The sequence below is a fragment of the Octodon degus genome, unplaced genomic scaffold (genome assembly GCF_000260255.1).
Source record: "Octodon degus isolate 3935 unplaced genomic scaffold, OctDeg1.0 scaffold00071, whole genome shotgun sequence".
In the NCBI taxonomy this organism is placed as follows: Eukaryota; Metazoa; Chordata; class Mammalia; order Rodentia; family Octodontidae; genus Octodon; species Octodon degus.
The window spans coordinates 4,457,492-4,463,668 of NW_004524647.1; positions in this window are offsets into that span (position 1 = coordinate 4,457,492).

Genomic DNA, 6,177 nt, shown 5'->3' on the forward strand with positions numbered 1-6,177 from the left:
ATGAAAGTATTAAAGGAAAGTAAATTTCTTTGCAAGATCATGTGAAACAATTGAGTGACAAAACACATGTAATACTGATGAGTTGATGAGATTCCTGACTCAGCCAACCTGGCAGCGGTGACAGAAGGATGTTCCCGGCAGCCTCTCATCACCAAGTCTTACAGGTTAGTGTACTCAGAAGGAAGTTATGACTGCTCTTAATTCTTACATCACCATAAATGGACTCAGAAAATAATAATTTGAGATGTTACTGTATGTTAAATGCAGTCTCGGACTCCATTACCTCACCTCTTCATTGTGAGTCATATATTGTTACCTAGCACTAGTTTGTCTCGATTTCTCTGTTAATAAATGTGGTTAAAACTATTTCCAACATTGAAATACTATGAAGATTAGTTTAGGTAATGTTAATGTACTTTTGTATAGTCTTTGGTCTAAAATTATTTCAAAATTACATATCTGTCTGCTGTTTCCTTATCTTTACAGGCTTTAGCCTTTTACTGGCCTCTAATGAATAATCATCAAAAGCACAAGGATCTATTTTTCCTCATTTTTTGCCCAATATGCTCTTAGAAATTTCTCATGAGTGTTACTTCTTTGTCTACTACTTTTCTTCTGATTTTCCTGGGGTAATCTGACATTTTTGATACATGGTCATGTTAGCGCATACATACTTATATGAATTTCTTATTGTAAAGCACTTGAAGTCAGTACCTACATCTTATTTTGATTTGTTACTTCTAACATGTAATATTTGATACATGTATGAATAAATGAGTGAGGAATAAATGAACAGATTAACAATTAGCAATCAGTGCAGTTTGTGACAGAACATATGTATACTTGAATGGAAGAATGTTTAATATGCTTTCATTAGTGTGACAGTTGTCCATAGAAGGGTCTTGAGGGATCTCTCAAGTGACTGTTCTTGACTCTATGCCACAGCTCTAAAAATTCCAAAGTCTGGCCCATGAGCAACAACTTGTCATTCGCAGGCTTTGCACACAGTCTTAGATTAGCAGAACATCAATGTGGTCTTTGCCTTCTGTGCTATTTTGGAGCTTAGTTTTAGCAGAGGTGTTTTGGACCTAGAGAGGTTGGGTGATATGATGAACCTTCTAGGTCTCCCTGCAGTATGAAGACTTATTTTTCCAGTTTCTGAGACTAATAGGCAGAAACTATCTCAACTAAATAAATAAGCCCTTGTTCAAAGTGATTTTTCATAGAGCAACTAATATCTAATGACCAGCAAAGGTGGAAATATAGAATCTTGGGCACCTCACCACAAGTGGGGACATTTCTAAAGATCCATTGTAGTGTCAAGTTTCCTGTGGCATCAGTGGAAGCCTTTGTTAATGCTCCATTGCACAATACCTTTACCCCATCCTATTTCTTTCTGTTTTTCAACCTGGAATCCAAGAGCAATTCCTAATAAATTATCCATTTGCTAATATTCATCACTGAGTATGTATTTCTAGGGACACACCATGTGATAATTAACCCTAGGAATGACTAGGGGAACATATCGAAATGAGTTTTGAGATTCACATTTCTCATCATTCCAGTGTCTATAGAAAATTCTATCTAGAGTCACAGTTATTCTTTTGTATATGGCAGCTGAGTGTCTGAAAACTTATATGTGTGGTGAACAGTAATGTTATTCCAGTTCAGTGACTACAGGGCCAGGGGCAATGTATGAAGTATTTGCCAAATGTGGAAAGAATAGTATGCACAATATAGTATACAATTCATGGATAGCAAATTCAGGTGGCAGTTGCTAATTAATACTTAGAAAAAAATAAGGAAAGAATAAGCATGAAGAAGTAGAAATTCAAAGCCTGATGGGAAAGTAAAGTGTGCCCATGGTGTATAGACTATGGTAAAAGAGGACAGATAAGGGTATAGAACAGTACTAGGTGTTAGACATTAAATTACCAAAATTCTAAAAATCTCAATTTCAATGAAGACTTGTCTAGTATGACAAAATCATCATGATATTTGAGAAAGAACAGTACATTGACATGTGGGATGAGTTTATTGACGAGTCTCAGCATCAAGATTAGTAGGATTCTCATGGACTCTGTTCCTGAAAAGGTGACTCAGATTTCCTCAGATTAGGATCCATTTTTTGAGACTGGTTCAAAGTCTTCTAACCTTTAACACACACATATTTCTTAGGAAATCAAGACTACAGTGTCATTGGCCAATATTAATCATAGTGAACCAAGTTGGAGTTATACAAATCCTGAGAAGAAAGTAAGATTATCTTTTGAAAGAGTTGCAAAGTCTTCTTCTAGTAGGTGCCTGGAGCATGTGTAGTGGATTTCAAGTGATGGACCAACAAGACGAGAATTTCAAGGACTTTAATATGATGTTGTGAGCCAAGGTATGGAAGCAGTAGTTTCTGATCATTATCATTTGCAGTGATTCACCTTGGACGAATATGTGTTTCTTATGCCTCAAATTTTGTATTCTTGGTTAAGTTAGTAAAAAAAGGGAAAATACTTCCAACCAGGGAGAGAGAGCAGGAGTCCCAGTGAATTATTGGCTATGGCTATTGCATGGGAAGATTAAAGTTCCTTTTGCTAAAGAAAGAATGGGAAACAAGATACATAATCATGTAAAGAACAGTTCATCATAATAATGAGAAGAAAAACATATAGTTGGAACATAGAAGAATACATTTATTGTCAAATAATTTACTTGAGTACCCTCTGTTATTTCATTGCCCAACTTTCATGACCAATGGGCAAATGCAGCAAGCTTGTCTTAAGAGAGCTGGTGTGACCAGGTACTAAGAATTTTTAGATTTGTGAATGTGAATCACACCCTATGGCAAATTCCTGTGACAAGTGTATGTGTTAGGTGAGGGTGAATGAATGCAGAAGAAAGAGTAAAGGATGGAGATAGTAAATATCTGTTGTGACTTCAAGACTAGTTACAGCAGCAGAGGGTTACATTTTTCCTATTAGTGTTCTTTTTCTCTTTCCTTTAGGGTGAGAGGCCTACTGGAGTCCTACAGTAGTTTTTTTTTTTAAATTATGTATCTGGTACAGGGTCTGGCTATGCAGCTCATACTCCTAGTGATCCTCCTGTCTCATTCTCCCCAGCGCTGGGATTACAGGGATGCGCCACCATGACTGGTTTCAGTGGCTGGCGTGGCATGGAGTCTGCATGGCATGCGGTACCAGGGATTGAACCTGGGTGCTTGTGCTTGCCAGGCAGGCACTTAAACAGCCAAGCTATTTTCCCAATCCTCTTCAGTAAAATATACTTGAAGAATCACATCTGAATGCTGCAAGGAGTATAATATAGTAATTATCCAGATTATCAGGATCTACAGCCTTATTTTTCCTAAATGCTGGGAGTGCTTCTAGAAGACAGCTTTTAACTGATAGCCTTCTTTGGAAAGTGCCTAACTGAAAGCTATGGTTTTCTCAAGGTGATTTCTTGGGTAAGAGTAATGACTGTTTGCAGTAAGGGGGTGAAGGTACTGATGAAAAACATTGCAGAAAAGCTTACCTATCTTAGACTCATTAAAGTATGTACAATCTGAAGGCTTCACTGAAACTATCACAGTTCACCTTCCTGGTTTTTTTTTTTTTTTTTTTTTTTTTTTTTTTAGTACAGTACAGGGTCTACAAGGTCTCACTACACAGATCAGACTTGTAGTGACTCTCCTGTTTTTTTTTTTTTTTTTTTTTTTTTTTTTTTTGCTTCATTCAACTTTCTTCTTTCTCAAGAGTATCTTGAATAAAATTCCTATATGTTAATATTCATGTCAGATCTTTTCTGGTGGGCCTACTCAGTCTAAGGAATGTATTCTATTTCTCTGAGTGTTTGTCATTAAGTTATACTTTGGCTTTGTCTTCTGAATGAATTGAAAAGCTGGAAATCCATATTTTTCTGGCCAGTCTCAGTGAGTAAAAGACCCTTTTCCTTGTTTGATCACATATCCATGAATTTGAAAAGAACATGGCAGTTTGGTGTGGTGGCACACACCTGTGATTCCAACACTTGGGAGGCTGTAATAGGAGGGTTAACATTAATTGGAGGCCAGACAAGAATATTGAATTCTTTCAAGGTTGGCCTGAACTACAGAATGAGATCCCTTCTAAACAACCTAAAATATACTACATGTCTTCCCACTATGTTCTCATATTCAAAGATTATTCTTCATTTAGCTTTTCTCTAGTCTTCTCAAATCAGTCCCTTGTAGGTTTTACCAGGGTCTTTCTTGGAGTTCTTCCTGTTTTACTCATGTTTAGGCACTACTTTATCTTTGAGTCTGATTTCTTTCCCATCTCAGGTCATCAAAATCCTGGCTTCTAAGATGAGACTAGGGATATTAGGGCAAGTCTCCCTAAGAAATTAGCCATCTGTAGCATCACCACAGAAATAACCATTGTTACGTGGTGATCTGAAGACTGACAGCATTAAAGAGAAAGGAAATATCCTAGCAAGCTGTAATCATCACAAAACAACTGTAATTTTGGAAATTGATACATGTAAAGGTGTTATGTGTTCTCAGTTACACTGAAGAAGTTAGTGGTCAGAATAGAATGAAAGCAGAGAAGAGGTTGGAAGTTGGTTGGAAGATGGGGTCATTAGATGGGATTTGGACTTTAGAATATTATATGCCTTACAGATCCAGGTAGAAAATACTCATTTTCAACATGTATGGTACCCCCTCCCTTAAATGCTAGCGTCTATCACATGGGCTTCTTTGTGGTCATTTCTTGAAATGAAAATACCTTATTCAGGTCCCTCGTCTCTCATATCAGGTTAGGCTGATATGAGATATTACAACTATATTTTAATTCTATAGAGTTACAGTTGAATATAGGGTATAAATTTTAAATACCAATCTAATATCCATTATTCTTTTTAGATTTCATATAAAAATATAATATACCCTATATCCCCAACTTTTAAATAACATCTAGTGCTAAACTGAAGCAACAGTTATCCTAGGATCCCTTCTAAAATCTATTTATAAGACACTCATTTGAAGTACAATTATACAGGTAGATTAAAAGTATAGAAGAAATATTCCTCACTAATGCTAAGAAAAAGCTGTAATTGCTGTAATAGTATCATACCACATAGACTTTAAAGTGTGGAGTATTAACAGAAATAAAGAGCTAGTGACAAATAGGTCAATGCAGCTAAAGTATATAACTTTTCTAAATGTGCGTACCCCTTACGAGAATTCTTCAAATTATAAGAAGCCAAAATTGATAGAACTGAGTAGAAAAATAGACCAGATTTACAAAGTTGAGACTTATTCTCAACTAAATAATACATAGAATAAGTAGAAAATCAGCAAGGAGGTAAAGTGTACAATGTATTAACACATAATGAGATTTGAATTGAAATTTTTAAGGAGATCTATTTGAGATTTAAAGAGCAGTGCACCCAGTATGAACAGGATATACAGTCTTTTTACATTTAAATGGAACACTTGGGAAGTACTACCATATCTGGCATCAAAAACAATTTAAAAAAATATTTCAAGACTTGAAGTCTTGAAAACTTTGTTTCATAACTAATGGAACCAAGTAAGAAATAATAAAATGTGAACTGCCAAGTTCTTTCACACTTGGAAAATAAATTCCAAAAAACCAAACTTCTTTACAATTTATTGATAAGGCAAGAATGAAAAAAGCCTCAAGAAAAATCAGAAAGTATTTCAAGAAAAGATGAAAAGATAAACTAGGAAAATTTGTGAAAGGCAGTTAAAGTGATGCTTTTAAGGGAAACTTATACCATCAAAAGATTGCTTATTTGGGGGGCTGAGGGTGCATCACAGTTGCAGAGTCCCTTCATATCATGTGGGAGATCTTGTGATTAAAGCTAAGATCCACTAAAGAACAAAATGAAACAAATCCTATGCCTCAGTTTGTGAGATCTATGATAACAAAGTACCACAATCTGGATGGCTTAAAAAACATGTTTTTTTCCTGTTGGGCATATCTGAAGGTTATCTGTGTAGAATCAAGGTGTTGAAAGGATTTTCCCTTTCTGACAGTGGTGAAGGAAGTGAAGCTGTTCCAGGTTTCTCTCCTTGGTTTATAGATACTGTTTTTGTGTTCATGTGATGTGCTCACTGCATGCATATCTGTGTTCAAATTTTCTATTCTTATCAACATAAAAATACCAGTCATATGGGTTTAA